A 17,496-nucleotide genomic window follows, 5' to 3' on the forward strand; every position below is an offset into this window, starting at 1 on the left:
CCCTTGTGGATGATGTCAAACTTGATGCCTTTGGCCTGACGACCCTCTCTGAAGCCTCTGTGTTGACGGTTGATGTTCAGGTTAAACTTCTCTTTAAACTCTGGACTGTTGCTGTTCTTCACTGTACTGGTCTTATCCCTCTGGGCCTCCTCCTGCACACACACACACGCACACACACAGCATGCACACACACACACACACACACCAAAGACAGAGAGAGTATATTTTAGTGGATCTAAGTGGAAATGTGTGCATACAAAATGGTTGTGTGTTGTGTGTATGTGTGAGTGTGAGTGTGAGTGTGAGTGTGAGTGTGAGTGTGAGTGTGAGTGTGTGTGTGTGTGTGTGTGTAGTGAGTGTGAGTCTTACCATACTAGGAAAAGGAAACTCAAAGCGCACACTGGTGTCCAGATCACTGGCAGAGACTCCTGAGAAGAGGGATGAGAAGAGAGAGACAGATCAGAAGAGAGATCAGAAGAGAGAGATATCAGAAGAGGGAGAGAGATCAGAAGAGGGAGAGAGATCAGAAGAGAGAGATAGATCAGAAGAAGACATCAGAAGAGAGAGAGATCAGAAGAGAGAGAGAAATCAGAAGAGAGAGAGAGATATCAGAAGAGAGAGGATCAGAAGAGAGATATCAGAAGAGAGAGAGAGATATCAGAAGAGAGAGAGAGGATCAGAAGAGAGACATCAGAAGAGAGACCTCAGAGAGAGAGAGAGGATCAGAAGAGAGAGAGGATCAGAAGAGAGAGAGATATCAGAAGAGAGAGAGAGATCAGAGAGAGAGAGAGATATCAGAAGAGAGAGAGAGATATCAGAAGAGAGAGAGAGATATCAGAAGAGAGAGAGAGAGAGATCAGAAGAGAGAGAGAGAGATCAGAAGAGAGAGAGAGAGGATCAGAAAGAGAGAGAGAGGATCAGAAGAGAGAGAGAGATATCAGAAGAGAGAGAGATATCAGAAGAGAGAGAGAGATATCAGAAAGAGAGAGAGAGATCAGAAGAGAGAGAGAGGGATCAGAAGAGAGAGAGAGAGGATCAGAAGAGAGAGGATCAGAAGAGAGAGAGAGATATCAGAAGAGAGAGAGAGATATCAGAAGAGAGAGAGAGAGATCAGAAGAGAGAGAGAGAGATCAGAAGAGAGAGAGAGAGATCAGAAGAGAGAGAGAGGATCAGAGAGAGAGAGAGGATCAGAAGAGAGAGAGAGACATCAGAAGAGAGATCAGAAGAGAGAGAGAGAGATCAGAAGAGAGAGAGAGAGGATATCAGAAGAGAGAGAGAGATATCAGAAAGAGAGAGAGATAGATCAGAAGAGAGAGAGATATCAGAAGAGAGAGAGAGATATCAGAAGAGAGAGAGGGATATCAGAAGAGAGAGAGAGATATCAGAAGAGAGAGAGAGACATCAGAAGAGAGAGAGAGACATCAGAAGAGAGAGAGAGACATCAGAAGAGAGAGAGAGACATCAGAAGAGAGACATCAGAAGAGAGAGAGAGGATCAGAAGAGAGACAGAGATCAGAAGAGAGACATCAGAAGAGAGAGCGATTCAGAAGAGAAGGGGATCAGGAGAGAGGGGTCAGCAGAGAGGGGTCAGTAGAGAGGGGTCAGTAGAGAGGGGTCAGTAGAGAGGGGTCAGCAGAGAGGGGTCAGCAGAGAGGGGTCAGAAGGAGGCATATAAAGTTCAAAACAACACACCTGAGGGAGCAGGTAGATTGATGCCCTTCACGATGTACAGCGTCATCTCATTGGCTGTCAGGTCAGGATACATTCTACAACAGACAGAAGACAGATCACTTTCCTCCTGCTTTGTATATATGTGTGTGTCAGAGATGTATTTTCATATGAATGTTAATTGTATAATATCATTCTGACTTGACAGTGTTGAAGGTCCTCAGTGTGGTATTAATATGGTAGTAACAGTATAGTACTTGACAGTGTTGAAGGTCCTCAGTATGGTATTAATATGGTAGTAACAGTATAGTACTTGACCGTGTTGAAGGTCCTCAGTATGGTATTAATATGGTAGTAACAGTTTAGTACTTGACAGTGTTGAAGGTCCTCAGTATGGTATTAATATGGTAGTAACAGTTTAGTACTTGACAGTGTTGAAGGTCCTCAGTGTGGTATTAATATGGTAGTAACAGTATAGTACTTGACAGTGTTGAAGGTCCTCAGTGTGGTATTAATATGGTAGTAACAGTATAGTACTTGACAGTGTTGAAGGTCCTCAGTATGGTATTAATATGGTAGTAACAGTTTAGTACTTGACAGTGTTGAAGGTCCTCAGTGTGGTATTAATATGGGTAATTTAGTACTTGACAGTGTTGAAGGTCCTCAGTGTGGTATTAATATGGTAGTAACAGTTTAGTACACTTGACAGTGTTGAAGGTCCTCAGTGTGGTATTAATATGGTAGTAACAGTATAGTACTTGACAGTGTTGAAGGTCCTCAGTGTGGTATTAATATGGTAGTAACAGTTTAGTACTTGACAGTGTTGAAGGTCCTCAGTATGGTATTAATATGGTAGTAACAGTTTAGTACTTGACAGTGTTGAAGGTCCTCAGTGTGGTATTAATATGGTAGTAACAGTATAGTACTTGACAGTGTTGAAGGTCCTCAGTGTGGTATTAATATGGTAGTAACAGTTTAGTACTTGACAGTGTTGAAGGTCCTCAGTGTGGTATTAATATGGTAGTAACAGTATAGTACTTGACAGTGTGAAGGTCCTCAGTGTGGTATTAATACCAGTAACAGTTTAGGTGACAGTGTTGAAGGTCCTCAGTGTGGTATTAATCACCAGTAACAGTTAGGTGACAGTGTTGAAGGTCCTCAGTGTGGTATTAATATGGTAGTAACAGTATAGTACTTGACAGTGTTGAAGGTCCTCAGTGTGGTATTAATATGGTAGTAACAGTTTAGTACTTGACAGTGTTGAAGGTCCTCAGTGTGGTATTAATATGGTAGTCTATAGTCACTTGACAGTGTTGAAGGTCCTGGTGGGTATTAATATCTAGTAACAGTTTAGTACTTGACAATGTTGAAGGTCCTCAGTGTGGTATTAATATGGTAGTAACACCAGTACTTGACAGTGTTGAAGGTCCTCAGTGGGTATTGAATGGTAGTAACAGTATAGTACTTGACAGTGTTGAAGGTCCTCAGTGTGGTATTAAATGGTAGTAACAGTTTATCACTTGCCAGTGTTGTTGGTGGGTATGAATATTGTAGTAACAGTTTAGCCACAGTTGGAAGGTCCTCAGTGTGTATTAATATAGTAACAGTATAGTACCAGCCAGTGTTGAAGGTCCTGGGTTTAATATGGTAGTAACAGTTTAGTACTTGACAGTGTTGAAGGTCCTCAGTGTGGTATTAATATGGTAGTAACAGTATAGTACTTGACAGTGTTGAAGGTCCTCAGTGTGGTATTAATATGGTAGTAACAGTATAGTACTTGCCACGTTGAAGGTCCTCAGTGTGGTATTAATATAGTAACAGTATATACCAGACAGTGTTGAAGGTCAGTGTGGTATTAATATGGTAGTAACAGTTTAGTACTTGACAGTGTTGAAGGTCCTCAGTGTGGTATTAATATTGTAGTAACACCAGTACTTGACAGTGTTGAAGGTCCTCAGTGTGGTATTAATATGGTAGTAACAGCCAGTGTTGAAGGTCCTCAGTGTGGTATTAATATGGTAGTAACAGTTTAGCCAGTGTTGAAGGTCCTCAGTGTGGTATTAATATGGTAGTAACACCAGCCTTGACAGTGTTGAAGGTCCTCAGTGTGGTATCATATGGTAGTAACAGTGGGTTAGTACTTGACAGTGTTGAAGGTCCTCAGTGTGGTATTAATATGGTAGTAACAGTATAGTACTTGACAGTGTTGAAGGTCCTCAGTGTGGTATTAATATGGTAGTAACAGTTTAGTACTTCACCAGCCACGTTCAGTGGGTATTAATATGGTAGTATCACCAGTACCATGTTGAAGGTCCTCTCCTCAGTGGGTATTAATATGGTAGTAACAGTTTAGTACTTGACAGTGTTGAAAGTCCTCAGTGTGGTGAATATGGTAGTAACACCAGTACTTGACAGTGCTGGTGGGTCCTCAGTGTGGTATATCACAGCCATGTTGGTGGGTTGAATGTTCTATATCACTCCTCAGCCATGTTGGTCAAACCTGAAAGAGCTATACACCAGGCACACGTTGGTGGGTTGAACACACACACATCACCAGCCAAATGGGGGGTAGGTGTTGTCGTTGGCAGGGTTGAATGTCTATATCACCAGGCCACGTTGGTGGGTTGAATGGCCAGCCATGTTGGTGGGTTGAATGTCTAGGGCCACGTTGGTGGGTTGAATGTCTATATCACCAGCCATGTTGGTGGGTTGAATGTCTATATCACCAGCCACGTTGGTGGGTTGAATGTCTATATCACCAGCCACGTTGGTGGGTTGAATGTCTATATCACCAGCCACGTTGGTGGGTTGAATGTCTATATCACCAGCCATGTTGGTGGGTTGAATGTCTATATCACCAGCCACGTTGGTGGGTTGAATGTCTATATCACCAGCCACGTTGGTGGGTTGAATGTCTATATCACCAGCCACGTTGGTGGGTTGAATGTCTATATCACCAGCCACGTTGGTGGGTTGAATGTCTATATCACCAGCCACGTTGGTGGGTTGAATGTCTATATCACCAGCCACGTTGGTGGGTTGAATGTCTATATCACCAGCCACGTTGGTGGGTTGAATGTCTATATCACCAGCCATGTTGGTGGGTTGAATGTCTATATCACCAGCCACGTTGGTGGGTTGAATGTCTATATCACCAGCCACGTTGGTGGGTTGAATGTCTATATCACCAGCCATGTTGGTGGGTTGAATGTCTATATCACCAGCCCGTTGGTGGGTTGAATGTCTATATCACCACGTTGGTGGGTTGAATGTCTATATGTTGGTGGGTTGAATGTCTATATCACCAGCCACGTTGGTGGGTTGAATGTCTATATCACCAGCCATGTTGGTGGGTTGAATGTCTATATCACCAGCCATGTTGGTGGGTTGAATGTCTATATCACCAGCCACGTTGGTGGGTTGAATGTCTATATCACCAGCCACGTTGGTGGGTTGAATGTCTATATCACCAGCCATGTTGGTGGGTTGAATGTCTATATCACCAGCCATGTTGGTGGGTTGAATGTCTATATCACCAGCCACGTTGGTGGGTTGAATGTCTATATCACCAGCCACGTTGGTGGGTTGAATGTCTATATCACCAGCCACGTTGGTGGGTTGAATGTCTATATCACCAGCCACGTTGGCAGGGTTGAATGTCTATATCACCAGCCACGTTGGTGGGTTGAATGTCTATATCACCAGCCACGTTGGTGGGTTGAATGTCTATATCACCAGCCATGTTGGTGGGTTGAATGTCTATATCACCAGCCATGTTGGTGGGTTGAATGTCTATATCACCAGGCCACGTTGGTGGGTTGAATGTCTATATCACCAGCCACGTTGGTGGGTTGAATGTCTATATCACCAGCCACGTTGGTGGGTTGAATGTCTATATCACCAGCCACGTTGGTGGGTTGAATGTCTATATCACCAGCCACGTTGGTGGGTTGAATGTCTATATCACCAGCCACGTTGGTGGGTTGAATGTCTATATCACCAGCCATGTTGGTGGGTTGAATGTCTATATCACCAGCCACGTTGGTGGGTTGAAAGTCTATATCACCAGCCATGGCAGGGTTGAATGTCTATATCACCAGCCACGTTGGTGGGTTGAATGTCTATATCACCAGCCACGTTGGTGGGTTGAATGTCTATCCACCAGCCACGTTGGTGGGTTGAATGTCTATATCACCAGCCACGTTGGTGGGTTGAATGTCTACCACCAGCCACGTTGGTGGGTTGAATGTCTATATCACCAGCCACGTTGGTGGGTTGAATGTCTACTCCACCAGCCACGTTGGTGGGTTGAATGTCTATATCACCAGCCACGTTGGCAGGGTTGAATGTCTATATCACCAGCCACGTTGGTGGGTTGAATGTCTATATCACCAGCCACGTTGGTGGGTTGAATGTCTACTCCACCAGCCACGTTGGTGGGTTGAATGTCTATATCACCAGCCATGTGTTGGTGGGTTGAATGTCTATATCACCAGCCACGTTGGTGGGTTGAATGTCTATATCACCAGGCCACGTTGGTGGGTTGAATGTCTATATCACCAGCCACGTTGGTGGGTTGAATGTCTATATCACCAGCCATCGTTGGTGGGTTGAATGTCTATATCACCAGCCACGTTGGTGGGTTGAATGTCTATATCACCAGCCACGTTGGTGGGTTGAATGTCTATATCACCAGCCACGTTGGTGGGTTGAATGTCTATATCACCAGCCACGTTGGTGGGTTGAATGTCTATATCACCAGCCACGTTGGCAGGGTTGAATGTCTATATCACCAGCCACGTTGGTGGGTTGAATGTCTATATCACCAGCCACGTTGGTGGGTTGAATGTCTATATCACCAGCCACGTTGGTGGGTTGAATGTCTATATCACCAGCCACGTTGGTGGGTTGAATGTCTATATCACCAGCCACGTTGGTGGGTTGAATGTCTATATCACCAGCCACGTTGGTGGGTTGAATGTCTATATCACCAGCCATGTTGGTGGGTTGAATGTCTATATCACCAGCCATGTTGGTGGGTTGAATGTCTATATCACCAGCCATGTTGGTGGGTTGAATGTCTATATCACCAGCCATGTTGGTGGGTTGAATGTCTATATCACCAGCCACGTTGGTGGGTTGAATGTCTATATCACCAGCCATGTTGGTGGGTTGATGTCTATATCACCAGCCACGTTGGTGGGTTGAATGTCTATATCACCAGCCATGTTGGTGGGTTGAATGTCTATATCACCAGCCACGTTGGTGGGTTGAATGTCTATATCACCAGCCACGTTCAGGGTTGAATGTCTATATCACCAGCCACGTTGGTGGGTTGAATGTCTATATCACCAGCCACGTTGGTGGGTTGAATGTCTGTATCACCAGGCCACGTTGGTGGGTTGAATGTCTATATCACCAGCCACGTTGGTGGGTTGAATGTCTATATCACCAGCCACGTTGGTGGGTTGAATGTCTATATCACCAGCCATGTTGGTGGGTTGAATGTCTATATCACCAGCCATGTTGGTGGGTTGAATGTCTATATCACCAGCCACGTTGGTGGGTTGAATGTCTATATCACCAGCCATGTTGGTGGGTTGAATGTCTATATCACCAGGCCATGTTGGTGGGTTGAATGTCTATATCACCAGCCATGTTGGTGGGTTGAATGTCTATATCACCAGCCACGTTGGTGGGTTGAATGTCTATATCACCAGCCACGTTGGTGGGTTGAATGTCTATATCACCAGCCACGTTGGTGGGTTGAATGTCTATATCACCAGCCACGTTGGTGGGTTGAATGTCTATATCACCAGCCACGTTGGTGGGTTGAATGTCTATATCACCAGCCACGTTGGTGGGTTGAATGTCTATATCACCAGGCCACGTTGGTGGGTTGAATGTCTATATCACCAGCCACGTTGGTGGGTTGAATGTCTATATCACCAGCCACGTTGGTGGGTTGAATGTCTATATCACCAGCCACGTTGGTGGGTTGAATGTCTATATCACCAACCACGTTGGTGGGTTGAATGTCTATATACGTTGGTGGGTTGAATGTCTATATCACCAGCCACGTTGGTGGGTTGAATGTCTATATCACCAGCCATGTTGGTGGGTTGAATGTCTATATCACCAGCCATGTTGGTGGGTTGAATGTCTATATCACCAGCCATGTTGGTGGGTTGAATGTCTATATCACCAGCCACGTTGGTGGGTTGAATGTCTATATCACCAGGCCACGTTGGTGGGTTGAATGTCTATATCACCAGCCATGTTGGTGGGTTGAATGTCTATATCACCAGCCATGTTGGTGGGTTGAATGTCTATATCACCAGCCATGTTGGTGGGTTGAATGTCTATATCACCAGCCACGTTGAATGTCTATATCACCAGTATGGGTTGAATGTCTATATCACCAGCCACGTGGCAGGGTTGAATGTCTATATCACCAGGTACGTTGGTGGGTTGAATGTCTATATCACCAGCCATGTTGGTGGGTTGAATGTCTATATCACCAGCCACGTTGGTGGGTTGAATGTCTATATCACCAGGCCACGTTGGCAGGGTTGAATGTCTATATCACCAGCCATGTTGGTGGGTTGAATGTCTATATCACCAGGCCACGTTGGCAGGGTTGAATGTCTATATCACCAGGCCACGTTGGTGGGTTGAATGTCTATATCACCAGGCATGTTGGTAGGGTGGTCACACAGAGCATTTGGGTACCATTTTTTTTCACCAAAACCCAATGTAGAAAGAAGTTAAGAGTGTTACCACACCTACTAGTGTCGGACGACTCCTAATGTGACCACACCTAAAGTTGTCATAAGACTTATAACCTTGACCACACCTATTTAATGACTACGATTGTCATAATTGGCCACACCTGCTGCTGTCGGCCACACCTGTTAATGAGTAAGTGTATCTCTGAGCAGAGTGTTTCTGTGCAGGGTGGGAGGAGCTCCATGTTAATCTCTACAGACTGTGTGGTGTTCACACCTGATCCTAATGATTGTGTGTCTCCATGTTAATGCAGTGTGGGAGGAACGAGGTTGTTACACACACACACACACGTGTTGCCACTAACCTGGAGGTCTCGGCCACACTTCCCATGTGAGTGAACTGCTGGGAGTAAGACATTTCTAAGAGTGAAAACCCTGTGCTATTAATGTACTATCAACATGTTATGAATCTATTATAACAGGTTGGACTGATGATATAGACACACACACAGTACCAGTCAAAGGTTTACACACCTGCTCTTCAGGGTTTTTCTTTATTTTTACTATTTTCTACATTGTAGAATAATAGTGAAGAGTTGTCAAAATATGAAATACAACTGGTAACCAAAAAAAGTGTTAGCCAATCATGTAGTAACCAAAAAAGTGTTAAACAAATCTAAATATATTTTATATATGATCACAGCTTGGAATGAGAAGCTGTCCAAACTTTTAACTGGTACTATATGTATGTATGTATGTATGTATGTGTTGTATGTGTGTGGTGTGTGTGTGTGAGTGTGTGTGTGTGTGTGTGTGTGTGTGTGTGTGTGTGTGTGTGTGTGTGTGTGTGTGTGTGTGTGTGTGTATATTGTTTTATTGTTGGTGCGGTGCTATATAAATATATTGTTTTAAATATATTCCGAAGGGGTGGGCTGCTTAATAAGTTGTTATAAGAGTGTTATAACCTGGTGCTGCTGTCGGAGGAGCTCCATGTTAATGCAGTAAGAGTTGTCATAAGAGTGTTATAACCTGGTGCTGCTGTCGGAGGAGCTCCATGTTAATGCAGTAAGAGTTGTTATAAGAGTGTTATAACCTGGTGCTGCTGTCGGAGGAGCTCCATGTTAATGCAGTAAGAGTTGTTATAAGAGTGTTATAACCTGGTGCTGCTGTCGGAGGAGCTCCATGTTAATGCAGTAAGAGTTGTTATAAGAGTGTTATAACCTGGTGCTGCTGTCGGAGGAGCTCCATGTTAATGCAGTAAGAGTTGTTATAAGAGTGTTATAACCTGGTGCTGCTGTCGGAGGAGCTCCATGTTAATGCAGTAAGAGTTGTCATAAGAGTGTTATAACCTGGTGCTGCTGTCAGAGGAGCTCCATGTTAATGCAGTAAGAGTTGTTATAAGAGTGTTATAACCTGGTGCTGCTGTCGGAGGAGCTCCATGAGGCTGTTGTATTGCTCTGAGGAGCGAGGAGAGGAGCGAGACCGAGCCAGAGAGTAGTCCTCCTCACTGACTGGAGCACTGGGGACCTGTGGGGGAAACGGAAACGGGATACCGAGTCAGTTGTACAACGGAACGCTTTCAACCAAAAATGTGTCTTCCGTATTTAACCTAACCCTTCTGAGTCAGAGAGGAGTGGAAGGGGAGACGAGAGGGGAGGGGAGAGGAGACATGGAGAGAGGAGACAGGAGAGGGAGACAGGAGGAAGGAGGAGAGGAGAGAGGAGACAGGAGACAGGAGACAGGGAGGGAGACAGGAGAGGAGACAGGACAGGGAGGAGAGAGGAGGAGGGGGAGAGGAGACAGGGGGGAGAGGAGACAGGGGGAGAGGAGACAGGAGGAGAGGAGACAGGGGGAGAGGAGACAGGGGAGAGGGGGAGAGAGGAGACAGGAGAGAGGAGACAGGGGGAGAGGAGACAGGGGGAGAGGAAGAGGAGACAGGGGGAGAGGAGACAGGAGGGGAGAGGAGACAGGGGAGAGGAGACAGGGGGAGAGGAGACAGGGAGAGAGGAGACAGGAGAGAGGAGACAGGGAGAGGAGACAGGGGGAGACATGGGGAGAGGAGACAGGGGGAGAGGAGACAGGGGGAGGAGAGGAGACAGGAGGGAGACAGGAGAGAGGAGACAGGGGGAGAGGAGACAGGGGAGAGGAGACAGGAGGAGGGGAGAGGAGACAGGAGAGAGGAGACAGGAGAGAGGAGACAGGGGGAGAGGAGACAGGGGAGAGGAGACAGGGGGGAGAGGAGACAGGGGGGGAGACAGGGGGAGAGGGGGAGAGGAGACAGGGGGAGGAGACAGGGGGAGAGGAGAAGGGGGAGGAGACAGGGGGAGAGGAGACAGGGGGAGAGGAGACAGGGGAGAGGAGACAGGAGACAGGAGAGGGGGAGAGAGGAGACAGGGGAGAGGAGACAGAAGAGGGAGAGAGGAGACAGGAGAGAGGAGACAGAGAGGAGACAGGGGGAGGGGGAGGAGACAGGAGAGGAGACAGGGGGGGGAGGAGGAGACAGGAGAGAGGAGACAGGAGAGAGGGCAGGAGAGAGGAGACAGGGGGGAGAGGGAGACAGGGGGAGAGGAGACAGGGGGAGGGGAGAGGAGACAGGGGGAGGAGGGTGTGAAATTGTAATGTCAAGGGATGAATTTAACACATAAACAAATATGTACACACACACAAACAGGAGAGAGGAAACACTGACACACACACCAGAGTGAGATAGAGAGAGGGGAAAAGTCAACAGGGAGATTATATCTCACACACAGACAAGGGAAAGGAGAGGAGACAGGGGACAACACACACACAGTCCACACAGGTGTCTTGCAGAAGTCTCCATCTGTTCCTGGCTCCTCCTGTGAGTCTCAAGTTCCTCCTTTCCCTCCTCCATCCCTCCCTCCCTCCTCCCCTCCCCCTGCCCTCCTTTGACACCCACAGTCCTCCTCGTGGGCAGAAGACAGTGTGAGGAGTAAAAGACCAAGGGGAAAGGACAGGAGACACACACATCCTCCCTCGTGGGCAGAGGAGACAGGGGGTGAGGAGACAAGCCTCCACCTTGGTGATGAGACCCCCTCCTCTCCCTCCCCTGCCCCCAGGGGAGACAGACAGGGGGTGTTGCAGAAGACAGTGAGGAGTAAAAGCCTCCACCTTGGTGATGTCTACAGGCAGGCCTCCCTCCTCTCCCTCCCCTGCCCTCCTTAACACCCACAGTCCTCCTCGTGTTGCAGAACTACAGTGTGAGGAGTAAAAGCCTCCACCTTGGTGATGTCTACAGGCAGGCCTCCCTCCTCTCCCTCCCCTGCCCTCCTTAACACCCACAGTCCTCCTCGTGTTGCAGAACTACAGTGTGAGGAGAAAAGCCTCCACCTTGGTGATGTCTACAGGCAGGCCTCCCTCCTCAGGGGGAAACCCTCCTTAACACCCACAGTCCTCCTCGTGTTGCAGAACTACAGTGTGAGGAGTAAACTCCACAGGAGACAGGGGAGAGGAGACCTCGTTCCCTCCCCTCCCCCAGGGGGAACACCCAAACACCCACAGGGGACAGGAGAACTACAGTGTGAGGAGTAAGCCTCCACCTTGGTGATGTCTACAGGCAGGCCTCCCCTCCTCCCCTCCCCTGCCCTCCTTAACACCCACAGTCCTCCTCGTGTTGCAGAACTACAGTGTGAGGAGTAAAAGCCTCCACCTTGGTGATGTCTACAGGCAGGCCTCCCTCCTCTCCCTCCCCCTGCCCTCCTTAACACCCACAGTCCTCCTCGTGTTGCAGAACTACAGTGTGAGGAGTAAAAGCCTCCACCTTGGTGATGTCTACAGGCAGGCCTCCCTCCTCTCCCTCCCCCTGCCCTCCTTAACACCCACAGTCCTCCTCGTGTTGCAGAACTACAGTGTGAGGAGTAAAAGCCTCCACCTTGGTGATGTCTACAGGCAGGCCTCTCCTCCTCTCCCCTCCCCTGCCTTCAACTCCACAGTCCCTCCTCGTGTTGCAGAACTACAGTGTGAGGAGTAAAAGCCTCCACCTTGGTGATGTCTACAGGCAGGCCTCCCTCCTCTCCCTCCCCTGCCCTCCTTAACACCCACAGTCCTCCTCGTGTTGCAGAACTACAGTGTGAGGAGTAAAAGCCTCCACCTTGGTGATGTCTACAGGCAGGCCTCCCTCCTCTCCCCCCCCTGCCCTCCTTAACACCCACAGTCCTCCTCGTGTTGCAGAACTACAGTGTGAGGAGTAAAAGCCTCCACCTTGGTGATGTCTACAGGCAGGCCTCCCTCCTCTCCCTCCCCCTGCCCTCCTTAACACCCACAGTCCTCCTCGTGTTGCAGAACTACAGTGTGAGGAGTAAAAGCCTCCACCTTGGTGATGTCTACAGGCAGGCCTCCCTCCTCTCCCTCCCCCTGCCCTCCTTAACACCCACAGTCCTCCTCGTGTTGCAGAACTACAGTGTGAGGAGTAAAAGCCTCCACCTTGGTGATGTCTACAGGCAGGCCTCCCTCCTCTCCCTCCCCCTGCCCTCCTTAACACCCACAGTCCTCCTCGTGTTGCAGAACTACAGTGTGAGGAGTAAAAGCCTCCACCTTGGTGATGTCTACAGGCAGGCCTCCCTCCCTCCCCTGCCCTCCTTAACACCCACAGTCCTCCTCGTGTTGCAGAACTACAGTGTGAGGAGTAAAAGCCTCCACCTTGGTGATGTCTACAGGCAGGCCTCCCTTGGTGGCGCTGATCATCTGGTCCAGTCCTTTAGCGTGTCGGAGATGGACCGCTTAACTCCCTGCATGTCCTTCATCTGTTTAGAACGCAGCGCCGCGGACGAACGCCTGGCGCCGCAGCAACAGGAAGTCCAACTGCTGCTGGGCTGCACCACAGGAAGGGACCCACAGGGGGAGGGAGTCAGGATGTGGATGTATGTGTGAGGGAGGGGGAGAGGGAAATGTGTGTGTGTGTGTGTGTGTGTGTCCCCTGCCCTGTGTGTGTCCTGTGTGTTGTGTGTGTGTGTGAGGAGACAGAGTAGCTAATGTAGAGGTGTCAATGGGAGAATGAATTTGTTCACGTCAAGGGATGAATATAACACATCTATGAATATGTGCACACACACACACACACACACACACACACACACACACACACACACACACACACACACACACACACACACACACACACACACCTTTAAGCCCCAGTCAGCCCTGTGTTGTGTTGTCCTGAACCACGGGACACAGACTGGACACTGCACAGGGACACAGACACACAGACAGAGAGACAGACACAGACAGAGACAGAGAGAGAGAGAGAGACAGAGATACGATACAGAGAGACACCTTTTAAGCCCCAGTCTGGAGCCCTGTGAATATGTGCACACTCCGGAACCTGGTGTGGAGGGGTCGGACAGACAGACCTTTCTGGACTGGAGCTCCCAGAGACAGAGAGACTGACCAGAGAGGGGGGACGAGGAGACAGGAGAGAGAGACAAGAGACAAGAGACAAGAGACAAGAGACAAGAGACAAGAGACAAAGAGAGAGAGAGAGACGAGAGAGAGAGAGAGAGAGACAGAGAACGAGAGACAGACAGAGAATATTGTAAGCATGAGAGACAGAGAGAGACGAGAGACAGAAAGACAGAGAGATCCAGAGACACAGACCCACTTTCCAGAGAGAGAGACAGAGAGAGTCAGAGAAAGACAGAGAGAGAGAGACAGAGATGAGAGAGACGAGAGAGATAATAGGTCGAGAGAGAGAGAGAGGTTACCAGAGACAGAGATTCCCCTGTTCGAAAGACAGAGAGACAGAGAGAGAGAGAGACCCGAGAGAGACAGAGAGGACGAGAGAGACGAGAGAGAGAGAGAGACAGAGAGAGACACTGAGAGACAGAGAGACAGAGAGACAGAGAGACAGAGCGAGAGGCCACAACAACACAGTACATAGTAAACACAGAACAAACCACAGAGACGAGAGTACACGCTACAAACACGCTACAAACAGTTAAATATTGTACAAACATGCTACAAACAGAGCTACAAGAACACTTGAGAGAGACATGACATCATCGAGAGAGAGTCATGCTGGTTACAAACACGTCCTGAGAGAGACAGAGGAGACATGAGGTGCTGACTGAGAGCAGCGGAGGACAGAGAGACAACAACACAGTACATAGTAAACACAGAACAAACGACGAGGTGTAAACGCTACAAACACGCTACAAGAAGACACGCTACGGAGACACGACAAACACGCACGACAAACACGCGAGAGTGTACACGCTACAAACACGTTACGGTGAACACGCTACAAATTGTAAACATGAACATACTCCCTGTTCTGGTGTACAGCTACAAGCATCCATATTTTCCACTTTACAAACACGCTTGACACGTCAAGAAATCTGTGACATCAACACGTATCAGTATAATAGGTCACGGTGGTTACACGCTACAAACACGCTACGGTACACGTACACTGCTACAAACACGCTACAACACGCCCAAACACGCTACGGCTGGCTGAGTGAGCCCTGCAGCGGAAAACACGCTACTGGGCCACAACAACACAGTACATAGTACAAACACACGGCGAACAAAAAACACGCTACGGTGTACACGCTACAAACACGCTACAAACACGCTACGGTGTACATGCTACAAATACGCTACAAACACGCTACGGTGTACACGCTACAAACACGCTACGGAGTACACGCTACAAACACGCTACGGAGTACACGCTACAAACACGCTACGGCGTACACGCTACAAACACGCTACGGCGTACACGCTACAAACACGCTACGGCGTACACGCTACAAACACGCTACGGCGTACACGCTACAAACGCGCTACGGCGTACACGCTACAAACGCGCTACGGCGTACACGCTACAAACACGCTATGGAGTACATGCTACAAACACGCTACGGTGTACACGCTACAAACACGCTACGGCGTACACGTCTAGAGAGGTTTGCAGTGCTGCAAAACCTGGTCGAGAACTACAGGAAACATATGATCTCTGTAATTGCAAACAAAGGTTTCTGTACCAAATATTAAGTTACGCTTTTCTGATGTATCAAATACTTATGTCATGCAATAAAATGCTAATTAATTACAAAAAAAAATCAAACAATGTGATTTTCTTGATTTTTGTTTTAGATTCCGCTCTCACAGTTGAAGTGTACCTATGATTAAAATTACAGACCTCTACATGCTTTGTGTAGGAAAACCTGCAAAATCAGCAGTGTATCAAATACTTGTTCTCCCCACTGTAGATGATAAAAGCTGCAGTTAAATGCAGGTTACCTGGTGGTACAGGGAGATCAGCCAGGTTGACTGGGCGTCCAGCCTTATGAGACCTGATGGCATCCTGGTATTGCTGTTACATATACACACACACAAACACAGAAAAAACATTAGTACGATATATCCAAGCAGGTATACATTACAGTGTGTGTGTGAGACGTTTCTGCTGTCAAAAGCATGGAACTTTTGGAGTTCTTTTTCATTCTTTTGTGTGTGTGTGTGTGTGTGTGTGTGTGTGTGTGTGTGTGTGTGTGTGTGTGTGTGTGTGTGTGTGTGTACGTGAACCACCAGTCATTTCTTTGATGTGTGTGTGTGTGTGTGTGTGTGTGTGTGTGTGTGTGTGTGTGTGTGTGTGTGTGAACCACCAGTCATTTCTTTGATGTGTGTGTGTGTGTGTGTGTACGTGAACCACCAGTCATTCCTTTAATGTGTGTGTACCTTGACGATGCGCTGGTGCATGCGTGCCTTGCGGTCGCCTCCTTTGCTCTTGGCCCCCTCTGCTGCAGCTTTGTATCTGTCCATCCTCTGCTGTAACGCTTCCCCTACACTGCCTGGGGCTGGGAGGGCTGTCTCACAACACACACACACACACACACACACACACACACACACACACACACACACACACACACACACACACACACACACACACACACCGTCTCCACTGAGCCACCTGGCACAAAATGGCTGCCGTGCATCAACCAGATGGGAGCTACACATTGGTGATGGAGGTGATTTCCCTTTAGAAAGACCCTTTATATATCCAATCCATCATTATCATTAATAGTATGTGTTACACGGAGTCGGCCACCGGGGGAGCTGCAGGGGGAGCTGCAGGGGAGGGCCTGGAGGAAGACTGGGGAGGAGCTGAACGCTCTACCACTGCATCTCCTGAGGAGAGAGAGAGGGATGAGAAGAAAGAGGAGTTACACGCTACGGGGGGTTGAGATCAGATGTTTAGGGGTCAGGGCAGAATGTACGAAGTGTCTCAGATTAGGGAGTCCTGATCTAGGATCAGGTTCCCATGTCCTCTTTTTCATTGTGATCTAAAAGGGAAAACTGATCACAGATCAACACTCTCTCAGAGACTGAGACACTATGAATATAGACCCTGGTCTTCTAGTCTCTAGCAGGTCTTTAGGGATGAGACTGACACTATGAATATAGACCCTGGTCTTCTAGCCTCTAGCAGGTCTTTGGGGATGAGACTGAGACACTATGAATACAGACCCTGGTCTTCTAGTCTCTAGCAGGTCTTTAGGGATGAGACTGACAATGAATATAGACCCTGGTCTTCTAGTCTCTAGCAGGTCTTTGGGGGAGACTGAGAATACAGACCCTGGTATTCTACACTATGAATACTATGAATATAGACCCTGGTATTCTAGTCTCTAGCAGGTCTTTAGGGATGAGACTGACACTATGAATATAGACCCTGGTCTTCTAGTCTCTAGCAGGTCTTTAGGGATGAGACAGACACTATGAATACAGACCCTGGTCTTCTAGTCTCTAGCAGGTCTTTAGGGATGAGACTGACACTATGAATACAGACCCTGGTCTTCTAGTCTCTAGTAGGTCTTTAGGGTGTAGGATAAACCTGCAGTCTCTGGGTCTTTGGGGATGAGACTGACAGTGTATGAATATAGTCTTCTAGTCCCACTGTCTTTAAAGACTGACACTATTCTAGCAGGTCTTGGTTTCAAGATCAGCCAGGTTGACTATATAGGGTCAGCCTCATGAACCTGATGGCACCTGGTCTTAGCTGAGTTACATCCCCCTCTGTACGCCTCACACTTTACATGAGACTGACACACAGAAAAAGAGTGAATAGTAC

The 17,496-nt window shown here is 47.9% G+C and overlaps 1 long non-coding RNA gene and 1 pseudogene across 2 annotated transcripts; one reads left to right on the forward strand and one right to left on the reverse strand.

Annotated features, from left to right (window-relative positions):
• Positions 1 to 17,496, reverse strand: part of LOC118381139 (coiled-coil and C2 domain-containing protein 1A-like) — a 27,143-nt pseudogene continuing 9,647 nt past the window's right edge.
• Positions 2,093 to 2,960, forward strand: LOC127918493 (uncharacterized). Of its 2 annotated transcripts, XR_008100252.1 has the most exons (4): positions 2,093 to 2,220; positions 2,386 to 2,497; positions 2,554 to 2,609; positions 2,823 to 2,960. It is a non-coding gene; the product is annotated as an uncharacterized LOC127918493 (long non-coding RNA). The 2 variants fall into 2 exon arrangements; XR_008100251.1 differs by lacking the exon at positions 2,554 to 2,609 and having other exon boundaries at positions 2,823 to 2,957.

This window comes from Oncorhynchus keta, unplaced genomic scaffold, assembly GCF_023373465.1.
Source record: "Oncorhynchus keta strain PuntledgeMale-10-30-2019 unplaced genomic scaffold, Oket_V2 Un_contig_14335_pilon_pilon, whole genome shotgun sequence".
NCBI classification, from domain to species: domain Eukaryota; kingdom Metazoa; phylum Chordata; class Actinopteri; order Salmoniformes; family Salmonidae; genus Oncorhynchus; species Oncorhynchus keta.